Consider the following 24,604-nt stretch of genomic DNA (forward strand, 5'->3'; position numbering starts at 1 on the left):
CACTTCCTCAGATCTTTAGCTGTGTCTACTATACTGTCATATTCCATGTGCATTGTGACAGTAGTGTTTACCAAATGACGGGTAACAACAAATGTTTTCATGTACCCATTCTGCTGATTAAAAAAAAGACTAGTCCATACGCAGAATACGGCAATGACACTGGCACAGTGATGATACTTCTCTGTACAGGTGCCATATTTCTGTAAATTTCTTCATAAATATGGCATCTGAGCTCAACCAGCTCTAGGGTGCAGGGGGGGGGGATTATTAGATTAACAGTGTCTAGGTTGACAATGTTTAGGTCGATCACTATAGGTCGACAGTCACTAGGTCGACAGGGTTTGAAGGTCGACAGGGTTTCTAGGTCGACATGTTTTAGGTCGACAGGTCAAAAGGTCGACATGAGTTTTTCATGTTTTTTCTGTGTCATTTTCTCCATACAGTGACCTGGAAGGCCAATTAGTGCACCGTGTCCCCTCACATGGCTCGCTTCGCTCGCCATGCTTCGGCCAAGGTGCCTCACTGCGCTTGGCACAGGTTACTATTCCCAATCGTAGTCCGCGTGGATCGTTAAGTATGAAAAAGTAAAAAAAAGAAAAAATAGGAAAAACTCATGTCAACCTTTTGACCTGTCGACCAAGAACCTATAGTGGTCGACCTAAACATTGTCGACCTAGACACTGTTGATCTTCAGACCGGATCCCGCAGGGGGTGCAGCTTTACACCCCCTTGGCCCAGGGGTGCCCATTGTACATATACACCCCTGATAGTGGCTTAGTTAAGTCTACTGAGAGGATTCTTGGATCCCAATGGCGCTGTTACATCTTTCAGTAAAATCCGAATCTGCGCATAGCCTAGGGGGTGACTTAGCCACTCCAGCCCCCAAACCTCCACCCCCCATCTCCACCCAGACTGCATGCACAGAATTGACAAAAGCAGGTGCTGTAGGTCCAGCCTAAGGGTGTGGACCTACAGCAACTTTACACTCCAATCAACAACCCAGAGGAGACCATGGATGGGGCCACATCTTAATCCGCCCCCATGTAATCACTACTACCTTACATGCCTTATCTATTTCCCACTTATTTTTTCCTATTCAATTCAAATTAACAGGACAAGTGGGAGTTGATTACTCAAAGGGCAGATTCAGGCAAGCACAATGTTTTGTTTCTTGCTCAATGTGCTGGTGCCCACATTTTGGGTAATTACAGGCAGAAAACCTCACTCGCTTCTGCTCTCATATCTATGGGGCAGATTCATATACCCATGGGGCATACCAGGCGGCTAAAGCTCTCTCTGAAGTTATTCAATTACTGATGCTAACCAGCTCAGTAAGCCCCAGAGGGTGTTCATGGCAGATTTCTACTTGCTGCCTCAGGAGCTGCAAGGAAAAATCTATCAGGACCTTACTGTGTAGAGTAAATCCACACAAATGTACTGTAGAGTAAATCCACAGCTCCAGAAACTTAACTAAAAAACTATGGGTTAACAAGCATTAGCCGTGGGCATACTACGTGGGGAAATTGGCTAGTAATTAAATAGCTCTGGGCATTAAACCCGGAGCTAAAGCCACACAGTAAGCCCAGTAGCTAATTGAATCTGACCCTATTGGGTGCAAACAAGAACCAGTACCATTCAATTCCTGAATAAGGTTGAATCTTGCTGTTTTATCTCACCTCTGAGCTGAGATGAAGTATGGAAGGGAAATGTTAACCTCAGCCAACCTTAGCCTGTGTGTCCCTGTCTTATATTTCACAAAAATAGCAACTCTAATTGTTCATTGTGTCACATCACGTTTTATTGTTTGAGAAGAGAAATGCAGCGATACAGGCTGTGATATCACAAGGGATATTTGGCAACTGGACCGTGGTCACCGGATGTGTGGCACCTCAAAGCAACCCCAATGCCTGATAATGATCCTATTAAAATCAATAGTCTCATTATCTGGCATGTTGGTGAATGTAGCAAATAAACTCAATAGTGTTCACAAATTGCACAGCGATCCAGTCACTCATCTCTCAGGGCAAGTGGGAGGATCTCAATGTGAGTGGCCATCTAAAAACACAGTGCTCCTGATGGATGATTCAGCATGCAAATCTATATTTCATTAGTGATGGACAAAGCAAGCAAAAAAATATATGGTTAGATGTATATCCATCCCAGCAACCTAATGTCCTTATACAGTACAAATTTTAGAGGGAATGTGCAAAGTATGGAGGGATATAGGATCTGAAGAGCTGCAGCCATACACCTCGCAGGGTCACCACTATCATTACTAAACTGGATTTTGGTGCATATACAAAGTATTGTGCTGTACATTAATTGATGCAGGTTGTTGTTGTTGTTATTAATATTCATAATTAAAAATAATATTTTTTGTTTGTTTGTTGTTGAATTGGCAACACTGTTCAATAAATCATTAGTGTTGTAACCACATATACAAATTTTCTCTTTCAAATGAGCAGGATGATTGGAAAGACCAGCAAAAAAGGAATTGCAACAATAAGTTACACATTTATTGGCGCAATACCTTTTTTGCTGGTCTTTCCCTAAATAGACTTTCACCCCTACAATCTATATTGAATGCAGAAGCTAGACTAATTTTCATCATAAAACATTTTTCTACTGCTTGACTGCTCTTTTTATTATGCTACACAACACATTTAGCATAAAAAAATCTACTAACATACAAAACCATTAACAAAACTGCACCGATATTTACTTGTTTCAAAATACCACCCAGCCTTACTCATCTGCACTGCCTGAGATCTGTGCCTCTCATTTTCACACATTACTGGCTCCTGTTCCCAATTACAGGACAATTTTTGGGCTGCCCAATGTGTCCTCTGCAAACTACAGTATATTTTCCCTAGCTTCTAAAGAGTTCAATGCAAACACACCTGTACTGGCAAACAGGGGTGTATCTAGGGGTCTGAGCGCCCCTGGCAAAGTAAGGGGCTGGCGCCCCCCCTACACACATTTGGAATAAGGTGTGAGTATTGGAAATGGGGCATGGTCTTGTGGGGGAAGGGTGTGGACACAATAGTACTTCCAATTCAAAATATGCCACACAGCAGTGTCCCTCATTCACATTGCACCGCACAGTAGTGTCTCGTATTCACGTTACACCATCCCTCCCCCTAAGCCACCTTTCCCACAGCCTGACCTTAACCCGCCCCCCCCCAAAAAAAAAGCCTCTTCAGTGGTGCCTAACTCTAACCCACCCTTCCTAATCTCCCTCCCTGCAGCCTAACCCTAGCCTTCCCGCTCTCGCAGCCTAACCCTAACCCTCCCACGTGGCTTGCCAGTGGAGACATTGGCACCAACTCGATCATGATTTTGGCATTCTGCATCGCTATTTATGTTGGGATGCCAGCATCAGCATTCCGAGCAGTTTCGGGATGCTGGCGTCCGTCAGCTTTCCGACCGCCGGGATGCCAAACGCCGGCATCTTGACTGCATCCTGAATGAAATGCTAATGAGCTGCTGTGAGATGAGCCTCAAATGGACCCAGCCATTAACCAAACACCATTAGTTGGATGGTAGAAATGCTTCCAGGGTGCCATCACTTCCAAGATAAAATGATCAATTATACAATTAACTGATATACATTTCCTTGAACATGGCCTTGAAATAGGTAAGATTTGTATTTTCTTTATTACACTCAACAAGTTAAAGTTTTCGCTTACTTACTACTGATGCCGCTTTCAGATCGCAAATGCCGGATCCCACCCGGTAAGAGAAACGTGTCCTTACCGGGTGGGATCCGTCATTTGCTCTTCTCTGCTGGCTTTCCGACCCGGCAATATACCGGGTCGGTTGCCATAGCAGCGGGGGGCGCAGCAGCAGCAGAGGCGGGGGTGGAGGCGGCGCTGTGAGATAAGCTCATCTCCTGCGCCGCCTCTCCCTATGCTGTGAATGGGAGCCGTGTCGCATCGGAACGGCTCCCATTCACACTGCACCTGACCCGGTATTCAACCCGGTAATAACCCTTCTTTTTAACCGGGTTGAATTACCGTGTCAGGCGACCAGCTAATTTGGCAGAGGAGCTTTCACATCGCACACTGACCCGTTTCGACACGGCAATAAGCCGTGTCGATACCGGGTTATTTGTGCGATGTGAAAGGGGTATGACTTACATCTAACATGCATGAAAATCGTGTAGTTTTCCAGGTACTACAGTCCCTTCTCCCAAACACTGACAATTTTTTATTATCTTCAACAACAAATAGATCTATAGCACTGTGCTGTATAACAATTGCTGTGTACCTGGTGAGAGTCTGTTACTGCCGGCGCGGCGTCGGTGTCCGTCAGCACCTCAATGCACTAGTGATCAGACTAGTGTCCGGCAGCACCGCACTGCACGTGTGATCAGACTAGTGTCCAGCAGCACCGCACTTTGGCAATGATGGCTGCCGGGATCTCCCAGCAACAAGGGCTGCTGGGAGCTGTAGTTTATTTTGAGTCTGATTACAAGTGCAGTGCTGCCGGACAGCAGCGCCCTCCAGCAGTAACACTCTCACCAGGTACAGTCTGACAGTACTGCTTTTCTATCCTTTGGTCGTGGGTGGCATAGCCAGGCGGCGCCCCCTCCTTGCCTGGCGCCCCTGGCGAGTGCCATCCTGGCCAATAGGTAGATACACCCCTGCTGGCAAATTTACCACAATACCACCCCTCCAGATAGGGATGTATTAAGAGAGGAGGGTGCTAGCGTGCAGACTCCATCCAGGCCCCCGCCTCTCTAGCAAGCAGCGACAGTGACTCTGAGCACTAGGTGATGGACAGGTTCCAAGCAATTTTCCCTACTGCGCATGCGCAAAAGGCTGGCAAGATGCCTGCCGTACCATTTTCCAGCTAGTGTTCAGAGACACTGTCACTGCCGCTGTTGTGGGACTCCTGGAGAAGTAAGTATTAAAAAAATGGGTGCAGGGTGTGGACCCCTCTGGACCCAGGTGCCCATGTGCACCACACACAGTGCACCCATTATAGATAGGCCAGTGCCTCTAGACAATTCTTGCTAAAGATAGGCTGGGTACAGACTTGGCCGAGGAGAGCTGGCCTGCCAAGCAGTAAGACTGCCATTACAGCTGCCAGCCAGTATTGTTGGGGAGAAGGCTGCAGCCATGGTCTCGGGTCCTGGATTACCGACTCCTTACACATAGCCAGTGCTTCCTATACATAGCCAATGCTGGACTGACTGGCCATCCTGGGACCAGCACCCTTGGGACCATATATGCAAATTATTTTGTAATTTAGCCATTATGCTTCAATAACATACATAGAAACATAGAATTTGATGGCAGATAAGAACCACTTGGCTCAACTAGTCTAGCCATGTACTCGCACATATTAGGTTAATGTTTACCAGGAGCCAATTAAACTACCAGTATATTTTTGGATGACTAAGTGCATGGTGATTATTTTATAGTAATCCTTAATGCTAATAAAGTATGATATATGATGGTATCTAAGAAGGTTAAAAATCATAAATAAATCATAATAATAATATGGTTGTACAGAGGGAGCCCTCCTCATCTATCCCTTTAATAGGATTAATTGAGCCATGGCCGTCGGACTTAATCCCCTGCTGTAAAGAGATTAATACCCGGCTGTATTGTTCTTTCTGTATTGTATTGCAGCTGAGAACAATAGATGAAATGCTTATGCTAATAAACCTTGGTGCACCTAGGTGCAGCAGAGAAGCCTAGATGAGCGAGGTTCCATCTGTAGTTAAAAAGCTGGCTGTTTGCCTAAGGCTCGCCCTTGTGCTGGTTGTTGTGGCCGTGACTGTGTTATAGGGATGGCCATCAGTGTGTTCACCATCAATAGTGGAATGACAATTTTCCCTCAGTGGTTGCAAACTATGCAATGCATAACCATTAATGGTTTCATCAACCGATAGTCATCCCTGTTCTTTTCCTGGCCCAATCAGAACCTGAGGGTGGTGCTTAGTGGGTATCAGTGGGCAGAGCTATGCTCCATGTCCCTGCACCTTATAGAAAAAAAAAAAGATTAATCTGGTGGTTCTGTACCATCGATTAGTGGGAAACCATCTGGTTCACCCCCATCAATTGCAAAAGTATTCACCATCAGCCATAAACCATCAATGTTTTGAAAACATCAATGGTTGATGGACATCACTACTGTGTTAGGAGGCTGTGCCTTCATTGCTGCCACTGGTGAGCACCTGCCACACGCTCGTTAAATACTGCATAGTAGAGGTAGAGTCCTGTAGGAATTTTGCTATGGAGCCCCCATAAGTCTTACTATGCCCCTGTGTTTTGCCCTAAACATACAAATATTTCAGTCTTTGCAAAGTTGACATCTATAATCAAGCAAGCCAAGGTTACTGCTTTTTACTAGGCAGGTACAGTTTCTCTGTCCGAGTATGTGAGCTACTGACTGTGCGTCTTTGAGCCCAGCTGCTTTTAGTGAAACACCTGCGACATGCCCGTGACACGTCCACATCAGCTTCACCCCCTTTCTTGTTGCCTACCCGGAACAGCCACTAAAATTCTCATACTATGCGTCTGATCCCCTGCTGCATCTCTTTGCACAGACTATTGGGACACAAACGATGTGCGACTCGGACACAAGTGCAGACTTAAAACATTTGCCATTTGTATACAACATTGCCACTGTGCCCACCTCAGAGTCAGGTCCCACGTGTGCTAAATATTGGAGGAAACTCCTTCTCATCTTTCCTATGACTGTCGGTATAACTACTGTACCTCTTTCTCTCTGCATGTGGTTAACATTAAATCCACTCATGGACCCCAAACTACATATTGCAGATTTCTGTTACTGTTCAGTAAGGATCTGTTACTAATTCAGTAAGGATCACTATTGTGATCCCCAGTGCAGTGCCCAGATGGTCAACAACCCGTTCTGCACATCTCAGGATTGCGAACGCCTCTGCCTGATTGACAGGCAGAGGCATACTGTGAGAGGGTTGGGGGCAGCCGACGTTGCCAGAAATGAGGCCATGTTACCCCCGTTTTCCAGGAGTGGCGAGGCCAAGGACTACAAAGACAACGAGATGCAGTTTCCGTGGCCTCGCAAGCCGCCCTGCAAAGGCAAGTCTGAGTAGGCTGAGTAGGCTAAGACTTATGCCCCATGCCCCAATTTCTGATGTGGACTTTCTCTAATTAGACAGGGCTCATTACAGTTATTTTCAGCTAATATTTTCTGAATATAGTATATTTGCATATAATGTTTTTTTTTTTATTATTAATAAATTGTAGTCTATGTTAAATTGTACTTTCTTTTTTGTTGCAGTATTGAGTATTTTATTTAGATACTGAATATATTTTTAGCCTGTGCTGGTTTTCTGTTGATTGTTGCATTGTATGCCTTTGAATATAAGGGGTAATTCAGATCTGATCGCGGCTGTGTGTTTTTCGCACAGCGGGTGATCAGGTACTAAATGAGCATGCGCAACAACAACGGGCATCGCCGGTCAGCGATGGGATGTTGCGAAAATTACATTCGCACAGGTGTTCACAAGGTTTTCGACAGGAAGAGGCCGTCTGTGGGTGGCAACTGACTGTTTACTGGGAGTTTTTGGAAAAACGCAGGCGTTCCCAAGCGTTTTCAGGGAGGGTGTCCGACGTCTGCTTCGGCCCCTATCAGCCCCTTCTGATCGCACTGTAGAATTAAGTCCTGGGCTGCGCAGAGACTGCACAAAGTGGCTTTTAGCAGCTCGGCATACACAAAGCATCACACACTTGCATGGCGAATACACACTCCTCCTGTAGGCGGCGACTATCTGATCGCAGGACAGCAAAATTAGTAGCCCAGCGATCAGATCTGAATGACCCCCATAGTGAAGTATGATCCATCTGACTATACCACACTTCTCCACTGCTTGGTAGTCCACTGTATGTGCTCCTTGCACCATGCAAATCACAAATGTGGATTGCCTGCTGTGAAGTACAACAGAGCCGGATTAAGAGGGGGCCCCGGGGGTAAGCACCCTTTTTAAAAGGGCCCCCCGCAGCTGCCACAGATCGGACCATTAGTCCCAGAGGTGAGCGGGTTCAGTTCTCTGAGAACCGAACCCCCCCGAACTTCATTACCCGAGACCGAATCCGAGCCTGGCTTGGGTTTACCTGCCTTACTCGGAAACCAGAACAAGGCAAAACGTCATCATCCCGCTGTTGGATTCTCGCGGATTTTGGATTCCATATAAGGAGCTGCGCATCGCCGCCATTTTCACTCCAGCATTGGAGAGTGCAGCGAGAGGACGTGTCTTCATCCTCAGTGTCTGTGCGGGAGGGAAAGTTGGGTGGCGTTCCAGTGCTGTCTTGTGCTGCTTAGTCCAGTGTAGTGTCTTATGCTGCATCAGTCCAGTCACAGTAGTGGTTTTCTCTGCTGCCATATTGTCCAGTGTAGCTGTATAAGTCCAGTGCAGTGGTGCTGTGTTGTGCTGCATCAGTACAGTGGTAGTGTCTTGTGCTGCATCAGCCCAGTCACAGTGGTGGTATCCTCTGCTGCCATATGTCCAGCGCTGCTGTATAAGTCCAGTCCAGTGGTGCTGTGTTGTGCTGCATCAGTCCAGTGATGGTGTCTTATGCTGCATCAGTCCAGTCACAGTGGTGGTGTCCTCCGTTGCCATATGTCCAGTGCTGCTGTATAAATCCAGTCCATTGCAGTGGTGCTGTGTTGTCCTGCATCAGTCCAGTGGTGGCGTCCCTGTGCTGCTGTATAAGTCCTGTGGTACTGCCGTATAAGTCCAGTGATACTGCCGTATAAATCCAGTGGTACTGGCGTATAAATCCAGTCCAGTGATACTGCCGTATATGTCTAGTGGTACTGCCATATATGTCCAGTGGTACTGCTGTATAAATCCAGTCCAGTGGTACTGGCGTATAAGTTCAGTGGTACTGCCGTATAAATCCAGTCCAGTGGTACTGCCGTATAATTTCAGTGATACTGCCGTATAATTCCAGTGACACTGCCGTATAAGTCCAGTGATACTGCCGTATAAGTCCGGTGGTACTGGTGTATAAGTCCAGTGATACTGCCGTATACAGTAAGTCCAGTCCAGTGGTGCTGTCTTGTGCTGCATCAGTCCAGTGGTGGTGTCTTGTGCTGCATCAGTCCAGTGGTGGTATCTTGTGCTGCCATAAGTCCAGTGGTGGTGTCCTGTGCGGTATATTATTTACTCCAAATATAAGGGTTATATACATTACTTATATTATTATCCAAATAATTTTTACAGGGTTTCCCTGTGTGGTGTAGGGGTACACTCGCCTGTGCTGCATAATATTATAATAGCTCCAAATAAAAGGGTTTTTATTATCCAAATTAATTTTACAGGTTTTACCGTGTGTATGTGGTTTAGTGGTATGCTCTCCTGTGCCACCAATATTGTGCGTGTATTACATCTGGGCAAATTTTAGCGTGTCCCATGTTGTTTGTGCCGCACACTTGTGTCGCTTAGCTTAGTCATACAGCTACCTCATTGCACCTCTTTTTCTTCTTTGCATGATGTGCTGTTTGGGGCCTGTTTTTTTTAAGTACCATCCTGTCTGCCAGTGACTGCAGTGCCACTCCTAGATGGGCCAGGTGTTTGTGCTGCACACTTGTGTCTGTTAGCTTAGTCATTAGTCATACAGCTACCTAATTGCACCTCTTTTTCTTCTTTGCATGATGTGCTGTTTGGGGCCTATTTTTTTAAATCTGCCATCCTGTCTGACACTGCAGTGCCACTCCTAGATGGGCCAGGTGTTTGTGCCGCACCCTTGTGTCGCTTAGCTTAGTCATACAGCCACCTCAGTGCAACCTTTTGGCCTAGGTGTGAGGTGTTCAGAATAGACTGGAAATGAGTGGAAATGAATGCTATTGAGGTTAATAATACAGTAGGATCAAAATTACCCCCAAATTCTGTGATTTTAGCTGTTTTTATGTTTTTTTCAAAATCATTCAGATCCAAAATCAAAACTAAAACACGAAAGGGTGGTTTTCACAAAACCAATCCAGATCCAAAACACGAGCATGGAACCAGAACCAAAACCAAAACACAAACCACGAAAAGTGCTCACCGCACATCTCTAATATATATATATCTTTCAAATTTACTACCGAATTGTCATTTTCTTTGTAGTAATTGATGACGTTATGATTTTAATTTTAGATTTTAGGGCCCCACTTTCTTAAGTACCCCGGCCCCCCCGAAGCCTTAATCCAGCTCTGAAGTACAGTTTAGGTTATTCATTCAGACTGTGATATCTTGCTCTGTGAAGTTCAAGTCGGACTATGGGGGTCATTCTGAGTTGATCGTAGCTGTGCTAAATTTAGGACAGCTACGATCATCTTCCCGGAAATGCGGGGGGACGCCCAGCACAGGGCTAGTCCGCCCCACATGTCAGTCCAGCCCCCCCAGAAGTGCAAAGGCATCGCACAGCGGCGATGCCTTTGCACTTCAAGAGTAGCTCCCGGCCAGCGCAGCTTTAGTGTGCTGGCCGGGAGCTACTCATCGCTCCCCAGCCTGCAGCGTCTGCATGTGACGTCAAGCAGCCGCTGCGGCCCGCCCCCCGTTCAGTCCGGCCATGCCTGCGTTGGCCGGACCGCACCCACGAAACGGCGGCTACACACCACCGTTCCGACCTCTCCCGCCCAGCGATCGTCTCTGCCTGTCAATCAGGCAGAGGCGATCGCATACCTGCTATGGCCTTTGGCCGTCTGGCATGCGCTGGTGCACTACGGCGCCGGCGCATGTGCAGTAGGGACCCGTTCGCTCTGCTGTGTAAAAAAGCAGCGAGCGAACGGGTCAGAATGACCCCCTATGTTTGATTTAACTGTTCACTTAATTGCAATCATTTGATTTGCTGCTGCTTGCCTGTTATGAATTGTTCACCACATTAATACACCCAGAATCCTATAAGAATGGGTGTTCCACCGGCATTTTGCTCTCTTCCTAATGAAGTCGACAGGATGGACAGCATAGCTGTGAATTGTAGGTCCATGGGAAGGGGGCAGGACTAATAACTTACAATTCCATGAGAGTAGTCATCTTGACCCTACCCCTTCTTCACAGATCTGCAGTTGTCTGCATTATGCAGAGAGGTGAAGGGCCTAATAATGAGAAGCTTCTGCCCTGCCATCTCCCCTCTGAGCTTCTGCCAGAGAGAGAAATAATAAGTCAGAAAGTATGTGCTCGGATGGTATCAGCCAACATGAAAAATTAGAGTTTGATATAACCTTGATATTCAGGTTGATAATGTAGCAGAATAGCACTTAATATGAATCCCCACAGACAGGAAAATGTGTGTTTATAACTAGTGATGAGCGGGTTCGGTTTCTCGGAAACCGAACCCCCCCGAACTTCACCCATTTTACACGGGTCCGAGGCAGGTTCGAACCTTCCCGCCTTGCTCGGCTAACCCGAGCGCGCCCGAACGTCATCATCCCGCTGTCGGATTCTCGCGAGATTCGGATTCTATATAAGCAGCCGCGCGTCGCCGCCATTTTCACTCGTGCATTGGAGATGATAGGGAGAGGACGTGGCTGGCGTCCTCTCCGTTTATTGTTGAACTTGATTGCTTTATTGCTTAATTGTGGGGAGGACTGGGGAGCAGCTGTTAGGAGGAGTACAGTGCAGAGTTTTGCTGATAAGTGACCACCAGTTTTATCCGTTCTCTGCCTGAAAAAAACGCTCCATACCATATCTGTGCTCAGTGTGCTGCATAATATATCTGTGCTCACACTGCTTAATTGTGGGGACTGGGGAGCAGCTGTATTATATAGCAGGAGTACAATGCAGAGTTTTGCTGACCAGTGACCACCAGTATACTATATATAGCAGTACGGTACGGAAGGCCACTGCTGTACCTACCTCTGTGTCGTCATTCATTAAGTATACTATCCATCTACATTCTATACCTGTGGTGCATTTTAGTTTTGCAGTTTGCTGACACAGTGACCACCAGTATACTATATATAGCAGTACGGTAGGCCACTGCTGTACCTACCTCTGTGTCGTCATTCATTAAGTATACTATCCATCTACATTCTATACCTGTGGTGCATTTTAGTTTTGCAGTTTGCTGACACAGTGACCACCAGTATACTATATATAGCAGTACGGTAGGCCACTGCTGTACCTACCTCTGTGTCGTCATTCATTAAGTATACTATCCATCTACATTCTATACCTGTGGTGCATTTTAGTTTTGCAGTTTGCTGACACAGTGACCACCAGTATACTATATATAGCAGTATGGTAGGCCACTGCTGTACCTACCTCTGTGTCGTCATTCATTAAGTATACTATCCATCTACATTCTATACCTGTGGTGCATTTTAGTTTTGCAGTTTGCTGACACAGTGACCACCAGTATACTATATATAGCAGTACGGTAGGCCACTGCTGTACCTACCTCTGTGTCGTCATTCATTAAGTATACTATCCATCTACATTCTATACCTGTGGTGCATTTTAGTTTTGCCGTTTGCTGACACAGTGACCACCTGTATACTATATATAGCAGTACGGTAGGCCACTGCTGTACCTACCTCTGTGTCGTCATTCATTAAGTATACTATCCATCTACATTCTATACCTGTGGTGCATTTTAGTTTTGCAGTTTGCTGACACAGTGACCACCAGTATACTATATATAGCAGTACGGTAGGCCACTGCTGTACCTACCTCTGTGTCGTCATTCATTAAGTATACTATCCATCTACATTCTATACCTGTGGTGCATTTTAGTTTTGCAGTTTGCTGACACAGTGACCACCAGTATACTATATATAGCAGTACGGTAGGCCACTGCTGTACCTACCTCTGTGTCGTCATTCATTAAGTATACTATCCATCTACATTCTATACCTGTGGTGCATTTTAGTTTTGCAGTTTGCTGACACAGTGACCACCAGTATACTATATATAGTAGTACGGAAGGCCACTGCTGTACCTACCTCTGTGTCGTCATTCATTAAGTATACTATCCATCTACATTCTATACCTGTGGTGCATTTTAGTTTTGCAGTTTGCTGACACAGTGACCACCAGTATACTATATATAGCAGTACGGTAGGCCACTGCTGTACCTACCTCTGTGTCGTCATTCATTAAGTATACTATCCATCTACATTCTATACCTGTGGTGCATTTTAGTTTTGCAGTTTGCTGACACAGCGACCACCAGTATACTATATATAGCAGTACGGTAGGCCACTGCTGTACCTACCTCTGTGTCATCATTCATTAAGTATACTATCCATCTACATTCTATACCTGTGGTGCATTTTAGTTTTGCAGTTTGCTGACACAGTGACCACCAGTATACTATATATAGCAGTACGGTAGGCCACTGCTGTACCTACCTCTGTGTCGTCATTCATTAAGTATACTATCCATCTACATTCTATACCTGTGGTGCATTTTAGTTTTGCAGTTTGCTGACACAGTGACCACCAGTATACTATATATAGCAGTACGGTAGGCCACTGCTGTACCTACCTCTGTGTCGTCATTCATTAAGTATACTATCCATCTACATTCTATACCTGTGGTGCATTTTAGTTTTGCAGTTTGCTAACACAGTGACCACCAGTATACTATATATAGCAGTATGGTAGGCCACTGCTGTACCTACCTCTGTGTCGTCATTCATTAAGTATACTATCCATCTACATTCTATACCTGTGGTGCATTTTAGTTTTGCAGTTTGCTGACACAGTGACCACCAGTATACTATATATAGCAGTACGGTAGGCCACTGCTGTACCTACCTCTGTGTCGTCATTCATTAAGTATACTATCCATCTACATTCTATACCTGTGGTGCATTTTAGTTTTGCAGTTTGCTAACACAGTGACCACCAGTATACTATATATAGCAGTATGGTAGGCCACTGCTGTACCTACCTCTGTGTCGTCATTCATTAAGTATACTATCCATCTACATTCTATACCTGTGGTGCATTTTAGTTTTGCAGTTTGCTGATACAGTGACCACCAGTATACTATATATAGCAGTACGGTAGGCCACTGCTGTACCTACCTCTGTGTCGTCATTCATTAAGTATACTATCCATCTACATTCTATACCTGTGGTGCATTTTAGTTTTGCAGTTTGCTGACACAGTGACCACCAGTATACTATATATAGCAGTACGGTAGGCCACTGCTGTACCTACCTCTGTGTCGTCATTCATTAAGTATACTATCCATCTACATTCTATACCTGTGGTGCATTTTAGTTTTGCAGTTTGCTGACACAGTGACCACCAGTATACTATATATAGCAGTACGGAAGGCCACTGCTGTACCTACCTCTGTGTCATCAAGTATACTATCCATCCATACCTGTGGTGCATTTCAGTTGTGCCCAGTAAATATAGTAGTAGGCCATTGCTATTGATACTGGCATATAATTCCACACATTAAAAAATGGAGAACAAAAATGTGGAGGTTAAAATAGGGAAAGATCAAGATCCACTTCCACCTCGTGCTGAAGCTGCTGCCACTAGTCATGGCCGAGACGATGAAATGCCATCAACGTCATCTGCCAAGGCCGATTCCCAATGTCATAGTAGAGAGCATGTAAAATAAAAAAAACAAAAGTTCAGTAAAATGACCCAAAAATCAAAATTAAAATCGTCCGAGGAGAAGCGTAAACTTGCCAATATGCCATTTACGACACGGAGTGGCAAGGAACGGCTGAGGCCCTGGCCTATGTTCATGGCTAGTGGTTCAGCTTCACTTGAGGATGGAAGCACTCATCCTCTCGCTAGAAAAATGAAAAGACTTAAGCTGGCAAAAGCACAGCAAAGAACTGTGCGTTCTTCTAAATCACAAATACCCAAGGAGAGTCCAATTGTGTCGGTTGCGATGCCTGACCTTCCCAACACTGGACGGGAAGAGCTTGCGCCTTCCACCATTTGCACGCCCCCTGCAAGTGCTGGAAGGAGCACCCGCAGTCCAGTTCCTGATAGTCAAATTGAAGATGTCACTGTTGAAGTACACCAGGATAAGGATATGGGTGTTGCTTGCGCTGGGGAGGAAATTGACAAGGAGGATTCTGATGGTGAGGTGGTTTGTTTAAGTCAGGCACCCGGGGAGACACCTGTTGTCCGTGGGACGAATATGGCCATTGACATGCCTGGTCAAAATACAAAAAAAAATCACCTCTTCGGTGTGAAATTATTTCAACACAAATGCGGACAACAGGTGTCAAGCCGTGTGTTGCCTTTGTCAAGCTGTAATAAGTAGGGGTAAGGACGTTAACCACCTCGGAACATCCTCCCTTATACGTCACCTGCAGCGCATTCATCATAAGTCAGTGACAAGTTCAAAAACTTTGGGTGACAGCGGAAGCAGTCCACTGACCACTAAATCCCTTCCTCTTGTAACCAAGCTCCTGCAAACCACACCACCAACTCCCTCAGTGTCAATTTCCTCCTTACCCAGGAAAGCCAATAGTCCTGCAGGCCATGTCACTGTCAAGTCTGACGAGTCCTCTCCTGCCTTGGATTCCTTTGATGCATCCTTGAGTGTAACGCCTACTGCTGCTGGCGCTGCTGTTGTTGCTGCTGGGAGTCGATCGTCATCCCAGAGGGGAAGTCGGAAGACCACTTGTACTACTTCCAGTAAGCAATTGACTGTCCAACAGTCCTTTGCGAGGAAGATGAAATATCACAGCAGTCATCCTGCTGCAAAGCAGATAACTCAGGCCTTGGCAGCCTGGGCGGTGAGAAACGTGGTTCCGGTATCCATCGTTAATTCAGAGGCAACTATAGACTTGATTGAGGTACTGTGTCCCCGGTACCAAATACCATCTAGGTTCCATTTCTCTAGGCAGGCGATACCGAAAATGTACACAGACCTCAGAAAAAGACTCACCAGTGTCCTAAAAAATGCAGTTGTACCCAATGTCCACTTAACCACGGACATGTGGACAAGTGGAGCAGGGCAGACTCTATGACTGTGACAGCCCACTGGGTAGATGTATTGCCTCCCGCAGCAAGAACAGCAGCGGCGGCACCAGTAGCAGCATCTCGCAAACGCCAACTCATTCCTAGGCAGGCTACGCTTTGTATCACCGCTTTCCATAAGAGGCACACAGCTGACAACCTCTTACGGCAACTGAGGAAGATCATCGCAGAATGGCTTACCCCAATTGGACTCTCCTGGGGATTTGTGACATCGGACAACGCCAGCAATATTGTGCGTGCATTACATCTGGGCAAATTCTAGCACGTCCCATGTTTTGCACATACATTGAATTTGGTGGTGCAGAATTATTTAAAAATGACAGGGGCGTGCAAGAGATGCTGTCGGTGGCCCGAAGAATTGCAGGCCACTTTCGGCATTCAGGCACCACGTACAGAAGACTGGAGCACCACCAAACATTCCTGAACCTGCCCTGCCATCATCTGAAGCAAGAGGTGGTAACGAGGTGGAATTCAACCCTCTATATGCTTCAGAGGATGGAGGAGCAGCAAAAGGCCATTCAAGCCTATACATCTGCCCACGATATAGGCAAAGGAGGGGGAATGCACCTGACTCAAGCGCAGTGGAGAATGATTTCAACGTTGTGCAAGGTTCTGCAACCCTTTAAACTTGCCACACGTGAAGTCAGTTCAGACACTGCCAGCCTGAGTCAGGTCATTCCCCTCATCAGGCTTTTGCAGAAGAAGCTGGAGACATTGAAGGAGGAGCTAAAACAGAGCGATTCCGCTAGGCATGTGAGACTTGTGGATGGAGCCCTTCATTCGCTTAACCAGGATTCACGGGTGGTCAATCTGTTGAAATCAGAGCACTACATTTTGGCCACCGTGCTCGATCCTAGATTTAAAACCTACGTTGTATCTCTCTTTCCGGCAGACACAAGTCTGCAGAGGATCAAAGACCTGCTGGTGAGAAAATTGTCAAGTCAAGCGGAACGTGACCTGTCAACAGCTCCTCCTTCACATTCTCCCGCAACTGGGGGTGCGAGGAAAAGGCTAAGAATTCTGAGCCCACCCGCTGGCAGTGATGCAGGGCAGTCTGGAGCGAGTGCTGACATCTGGTCCGGACTGAAGGACCTGCCAACGATTACTGACATGTCGTCTACTGTCACTGCATATGATTCTCTCACCATTGAAAGAATGGTGGAGGATTATATGAGTGACCGCATCCAAGTAGGCACGTCAGACAGTCCGTACGTATACTGGCAGGAAAAAGAGGCAATTTGGAGACCCTTGCACAAACTGGCTTTATTCTACCTAAGTTGCCCTCCCTCCAGTGTGTACTCCGAAAGAGTGTTTAGTGCAGCCGCTCACCTTGTCAGCAATCGGCGTACGAGGTTACTTCCAGAAAATGTGGAGAAGATGATGTTCATCAAAATGAATTATAATCAATTCCTCCGTGGAGACATTCACCAGCAGCAATTGCCTCCTGAAAGTACACGGGGACCTGAGATGGTGGATTCCAGTGGGGACGAATTAATAATCTGTGAGGAGGGGGATGTACACAGTAAAAGGGGTGAGGAATCGGAGGATGATGATGAGGTGGACATCTTGCCTCTGTAGAGCCAGTTTGTGCAAGGAGAGATTGATTGCTTCTTTTTTGGTGGGGGCCCAAACCAACCAGTCATTTCAGTCACAGTCGTGTGGCAGACCCTGTCGCTGAAATTATGGGTTCGTTAAAGTGTGCATGTCCTGTTTATACAACATAAGGGTGGGTGGGAGGGCCCAAGGACAATTCCATCTTGCACCTCTTTTTTCTTTCATTTTTCTTTGCACCATGTGCTGTTTGGGGACAATTTTTTTGAAGTGCCATCCTGCCTGACACTGCAGTGCCACTCCTAGATGGGCCAGGTGTTTGTGTCGGCCACTTGTGTCGCTTAGCTTAGTCACACAGCGACCTTGGTGCGCCTCTTTTTTTCTTTGCATCATGTGCTGTTTGGGGACAATTTATTTGAAGTGCCATCCTGCCTGACACTGCAGTGCCACTCCTAGATGGGCCAGGTGTTTGTGTCGGCCACTTGTGTCGCTTAGCTTAGTCACACAGCGACCTTGGTGCGCCTCTTTTTTTCTTTGCATCATGTGCTGTTTGGGGACAATTTATTTGAAGTGCCATCCTGCCTGACACTGCAGTGCCACTCCTAGATGGGCCAGGTGTTTGTGTCGGCCACTTGTGTCGCTTAGCTTAGCCATCCAGCGACCTCGGTGCAAATTGTAGGACTAAAAATAATATTGTGAGGTGTGAGGTGTTCAGAATAGACTGGAAATGAGTGGAAATTATGGTTATTGAGGTTAATAATACTATGGGATCAAAATGACCCCCAAATTCTATGATTTAAGCTGTTTTTTAGGGTTTTTTGAAAAAAACACCCGAATCCAAAACACACCCGAATCCGACAAAAATTTTTCGGTGAGGTTTTGCCAAAACGCGTCCGAATCCAAAACACGGCCGCGGAACCGAATCCAAAACCAAAACACAAAACCCGAAAAATGTCCGGTGCACATCACTATTTATAACTGCGTCTTTAAGATCTTACATGTTCTTGACAACTGTTGAACACATCCTGGATTGCTGCCAAAGAAGTAAAAGTTGTTTTTTGTTGCTGCAGTATGTAATTTACTGAGAACAATGCAGCATTTTAATTTTTCAATATGCATGCATTGTCAGTATGGGCCTAATGATAATATGACTGACCATGTCTAACCAATAATATATCTATGTACACTATATATATATATTATATATCAGAATAGTTTGTAGAAGGTTGGATAAAGGTTGTCTATAATTGTACAATTGTGTATAAAAGATTTAGTAAATATGCATACATCACATGGGCTCTGTCTTTGCAAGGCCAGGGGTCGTCGATCTTGGGTACAGGAGACCAGGGATCAGAATACCAGCGGTTACATGACCGGCAGCTAAAATCCTAACACCTGCAAGGTTAGTATGCTAACCCTCTCCCAACCCTACCCCTCCCTTCCCACAGCCTAACCCTAACCCTCCCTTCCTGCAGCCTAGCCCTCACCCTCCCCCCATAGGCCAAACCCCCCATTCAACGTAACCATTACCCTTCCCGGCATAATTATATACGGGGTGTTGGCTGTCGGGACTCCGGCGTCAGTATTCTGATGGGTGTCGGGATTCTGGCGCATCTTCTGCCCGCCGGCATTTTAAACGTCGGGAAGCCAACTACATCCCTTGTTGTCAATGATGATTTTTGCTTTCTTTGCTGTATTAAACCAATTTTGCTTCATTATTTCTCAGCTAACGTAGGAGCCAAACCTACGTGGAAGGCCTTGCTTTCAAGTGCCCCTCACTCATGTGATTTCATAAAACACAAGCCATTGCTATTCATTTACCGTTTACATAAAATTCCCTTATAGCATAATATAAAAGAACAGCCATTGCAGCCAGGTTATGCGTGACCACACAATGCAGTGCTGATTAGTATTGTTTTGCCTTGTTTGTCAGTTTGCACCTAAAGGCTCTGTCTAAATTCAATTGTAACAGAATAAACTATTCTCTCTGGGTATCCTCGCACGGACAGTCCCAAATCCTCTATACAGAACGGGCTGCCTATCTGTGCTTTACTACACCCTAAATTGTAACTACTGTATGCCCTAGTGCGTGGTTCCTATTTGTGAAAGTCCATCTTTGAAACTTACTTTATGTACTCTAGGTGCCTCTTGCTTCTGCCTGCTGATGGGTCTTTTAAGAGGATTTTCCACAAACATAAAGCTGTAGTTATTGCCTTGTTTTATTCAGCATTAGAGAAATGTCTGTGATAAGATACTGTATATGATTACTATATAGTATATGAGTGGGCGGATTTATGCAGCCAATCAATAATAGTATTACACATTTGATAGTTACTGGTCATTACTGCATTAAGAAATCATCAACATAATTCTATAGTTTGTGTATGCAGAAATGGCACACAAAACACTTTTAATGTCAGCCAGAATATGTTACAGCCCGAATGAGAGCTTTAAAGTCAACCAGTGAGGTGTCCCCTGCCGCATAGGTCAGGAACGGGCTGAATTAATTTTCCTGAAAGCATTGGAGGCTATAAAAATCTGTCAAAAGTAGTCATTTGCTTGAAGGACAGTACTTGGTGGTGGCATTGCATAATCTGGAATACGGAGCACATTTTCTAATGCTTTGCACTCAGTTATATGTTTCGTTACCAGTACTGCTATACACCTTTTGTACATAATGCATAAAATACACTGGTGGTTATCAAATGTATAATGTAAATTGAAAAAATATATCTATCATTAATATTTATACCTTTTATTTAGTAATAAAAAAATGTTCTACTGGTGTAAAACCAATTTTTCTACTCCCTTGGTTTTTTTTATCTTATGTTTTATATGCTGCTCTGTATTTGCACAAACCACAATAGCATTGTTTTAATTAAGTAGTGACAATACAATCAAACAGTATGTTGGGAAAAAAAACTATAACAAACTGTTAAAATCTATTATGTACTGTGAGCTTTATGTGGGAATCCACCTTGGTTCACATTCAGATGTGGTGGCTGTTGGTGGATTTAAACAAATGTTTCTGTTCAGTAACTAGAACCCCTTTTGTGGACAATTTAGACTCTGAAGTATTATTGCTTGAACAGAATTTTAAGCACCCTATGCTATTTGCAGTTTTAGTTGTTGGTGGATAGGGTTGGGATCGATATGCCAACAGACGGGATGCCGACGGTCAGTATACTAACCGTAGCATCCTGATTTTACCTTCCTCCAATGACTCCTAACCCTAACAATCCCTTTTAGCAGCCTAAACCGAACCCTCCCCCTCTCACAGCCTAGCCCTAACCCTCCCCGGTGGTGCCTAAACTTAACTCCCCTCCCTAAATCCTAACCCCCACCCCCCACCCCGCAGCCTATCCCTAACCCTCCCCGGGGGTGCCTAAACCTACCCCCACCTCCCCGCAGCTTAAACCTAAGCCCCCCTCCCCGCAACCTAACCCTCCCCCCACAGCCTAACCCTAAACACCCCCCACAGCTTAACCTAACATAACTCCAAACCCTCCCCCCACTCTGGCATATCTCTATGACGTGCTTGCACATGACCACGGCCGTTCTGGATCACGGCAGTTGGATTCCGGCGCAAGGCTTGTCACTCTATTTGGATGCCGGTGTCGGAATTCCCAGTAGTGTTGGGATTCTGGCATCGGTATTTCAACTGACGGGATCCCGACCACCGAGATCCTGACCGGGTCCCATAAAGATAGATAGATAGATAGATAGATAGATAGATAGATAGATAGATAGATAGATAGATAGATATGGTGAAATACTGATATTGTTGTGCCCATTCCTCAGGAAACACATCTTTCAGTGCAGGGTACATTTAAGCAATTCTCAGGTACCACCAACCATTACACCGTGCAACTGATAAACCAGCAGAAAACTATCTTCAGAACTGGGACACGGAGATGCACAGTTCTGATCTTTGAGGGAAGCTGGAGATTCTGTAGGTAATTCAATCAGGGTGAAGTTTTTTTGTAATCAGTACTGTGGAAGCAATACATTGTAACAGGGTACCATTACAATTTGCCAGAAATATAATAGCACAGTGGTACAGTGGTTAGAATTGCTGCCTCATTGCCCTAATGCCAAGGATTCAAATCCAACCAGGGAATTCAGAGTGTGGAGGTTCTGTGTTCTTTTCTTGCTCATATTGGCAGGGGCGACAATAGAGTACCTGGGCCCAGGCAGCTGCTGAGTGTAGCAGATAGTGCTCAGTGATTGGTTTAATATCTAAAGTAGAGCTACTCTGTGTTTGACCATGGTTAGTTGGCGCTCTCTGACAGATCTGCTGTCACAAGCTAAGCTATGAGTAGTCTACACTGGTGTCTCTGATTAGCTGTAGGGTCTTGCTATTCACGGGTTGGCTGGTGCACAGGGAGAGTTCCCATAGTCACCTTGTTCTTTGCGGCACGTCTCCTCTCAGGGCTTTGGGACACACATCGCCTGGGACATATAGCATCAGCTGTGTGTCCAAGCTGCCCCGATGCCTGCTCTTCATGGTGATCGGGCTATTTCACACTGGGCAGTTTTCACTGAACGTCATAAAGTCGCCAGGATTTTTGGTATGTACTTTTTAAAAATTAAGTGTTGTAGCACGTAGCAGCTTTAAGACGGCACGGTAATATCCACTAACTAGAATGGCTACCGTCCGGCTGCTGCTGCTACTGGTGCAGTGCCTGCGGGTGCTGCTGTTGCGCATACCCACAACGTTCAACACGGCACAAAGCCGTTGCGTGTGAAAGCCACTGACCATGGGCAAAAAATTGGGCAGCTTTTTGCCATCTGGGAAAAACTGGTCAGTATGAAATAGCCCAAACGTTGCATGGTGGCGGGGAGCAGTGAATAGAGGCATGACACATACGGTGAGCGCATGTCATACCCAGGATGCACCACAGGTGGCAGCACCCTGTATAATGCACATAGAGCCATCCCCATAGAGGAAGGTTGATGGCACAGTATAGGTGTGTCTGTCATAATTGGGGAGATGTTGAGAACGTGGGGAGAGGGGACTTGTCAGAGCATCTGATAATCGTGGTGGGTGGTGTGACATGAGGGGTGTCACTAGTGAGTGGATCTGACCAAAGGGGTGGACTGCTGAGGGAAACAATGTATGCCTTGGCAGCAAGCGGCAACCTGCATAGTATTTTTTCAAATTTTTTGGGGTGAGTGGGCATGGCCACACCTCTAATATTTGGTTACTTCCACTCTCAGTACCTAACCTTTGTCAGGTCTCAATGGCCCTGCATATGGGTTTGCTCTAGTCAGGGCCGGCTCGAGGCACGTTCCTAAGGGCTGCTCTCAGCTGGCCCATCATTTAAGTAAAAATTGGAGCCAGTTTGTCAGTCAATCAGCTTGCGGACCTGCGGCGGCTCCTGATTGCTGCCGGGCCACGAGCTATCATTGGCTCACGAACCGGTGCCTTACTTGACTTACCCACTATGGTAAATGATAGCTCACGGCATGGCAGCAATCAGGAGTCGCCGCCAGTCTGCTGGGGTATCTGGCACTGGGTGCATATGTGTATCTGGCACTGGGGGTATACACTATGTGTATCTGGCACTGGGGGTATATGTGTGTCTGGCACTGGGAGCATAGAGTATGTGTATCTGGCAGTGGGGGTATATGTGTATCTGGCACTGGGGCACCTGTGTATCTGGCACTAGGGGTATATGTGCATCTGGCACTGGGAGCATATGTGTGATTGGCATTGGGGTATATGTGTATCTGGCACTGGGAGAATATGTGTATCTGGCACTGGGGGCATATGTTTATCTGGCAATGGGGGCATACAATGTGTATCTGTCACTGTGGAGGCATATACTGTGTATCTGGCACTGTGGGGGCGTGTAATGTGTATCTGGCACTGTGGGGGCATATCATGTGTATCTGACACAGTGGGGGCATATCGTGTGTATCTAGAACTGTGGGGGCATATCATGTGTATCTGGGATTGCACTGTGGGGGCATATCATGTGTATCTGGCATTGCACTGTGGGGGCATATTATGTGTATCTGGCATTGCACTGTGGGGGCATATTATGTGTATCTGGCATTGCACTGTGGGGGCAGCTTATATGTATATCTGGCATTGCACTGTGGGGGCATATTATGTGTTTCTGGTATTGCACTATGGGGGCATATTATGTGTATTTGGCATTGCACTGTGGGGGCATATTATGTGTATCTGGCATTGCACTGTGGGGGCATATTATGTGTATCTGGCATTGCACTGTGGGGGCAGCTTATATGTATATCTGGTATTGCACTGTGGGGGCATATTATGTGTTTCTGGTATTGCACTGTGGGGGCATATTATGTGTATCTGGTATTGCACTGCTGGGGGCATATGTGTATCTGGCACTGCTGGGAGGCATATGTGTATCTGGCACTGCTGGGGCATATGTGTATCTGGCACTATAGGGGATATATGTATATCTGGCACTGCTGGGGCATATGTGTATCTGGCACTATAGGGGATATATGTATATCTGCCACTGCACTACTGGGGGCATATGTGTATCTGGTACTAATGGGGGGCACATGTGTATCTGGCACTATACTATTGGGGGCGCATGTGTATGTGTATAAAGTTGCAAGGCCATGCCCACTTTCCCAGGAGCATGCGCACCTTTGGCGCACGCATTAGGGGGTAGGGGGCACTTCAAAATTTCTCGCTCAGGGTGCTAGTAGGCCTGGAGCCGGCCCTGGCTCTAGTCCAAGCCGTCCTGAGTCTTACAGACTTGTTTATGTGCTTTGGGCAAAATTGACCATGTGTGTAAATAAAATATTCTAAGCTTCACTGGGGTAGGGACTGATGTGAATAACAAAGCAATCTCTATAAAAGGTTGCATAATATGTTGGTGCTATTTAAATTAACACTAAATAACCAGCTATTTAAGCTAAATAATTTTGTTATTTATTTAAGCTACAAAGCCTCAGCATGCTTAATTCAATTTATAGTATCTAGAAAACAGTGAGATAAAAATCTAGGAAGTGGTTGTAATAGAAAAAAAGTATTGACCAGTAGGGTTTGTCTTACTGTAGAAATCAATAAGCAGATGCGGCGCACTAGAATCAATAATTAGTTAGAAACCTT

General features: G+C 45.8%; 1 protein-coding gene across 1 annotated transcript in view; it reads right to left on the minus strand.

The window, feature by feature from the left end:
* Positions 1 to 24,604, minus strand: part of SLC8A1 (solute carrier family 8 member A1) — a 681,250-nt gene that overhangs the window by 534,549 nt on the left and 122,097 nt on the right. The gene's annotated exons all lie outside the window — the stretch shown is intronic.

This window comes from Pseudophryne corroboree, chromosome 4 (assembly GCF_028390025.1).
Source record: "Pseudophryne corroboree isolate aPseCor3 chromosome 4, aPseCor3.hap2, whole genome shotgun sequence".
NCBI lineage: Eukaryota > Metazoa > Chordata > Amphibia > Anura > Myobatrachidae > Pseudophryne > Pseudophryne corroboree.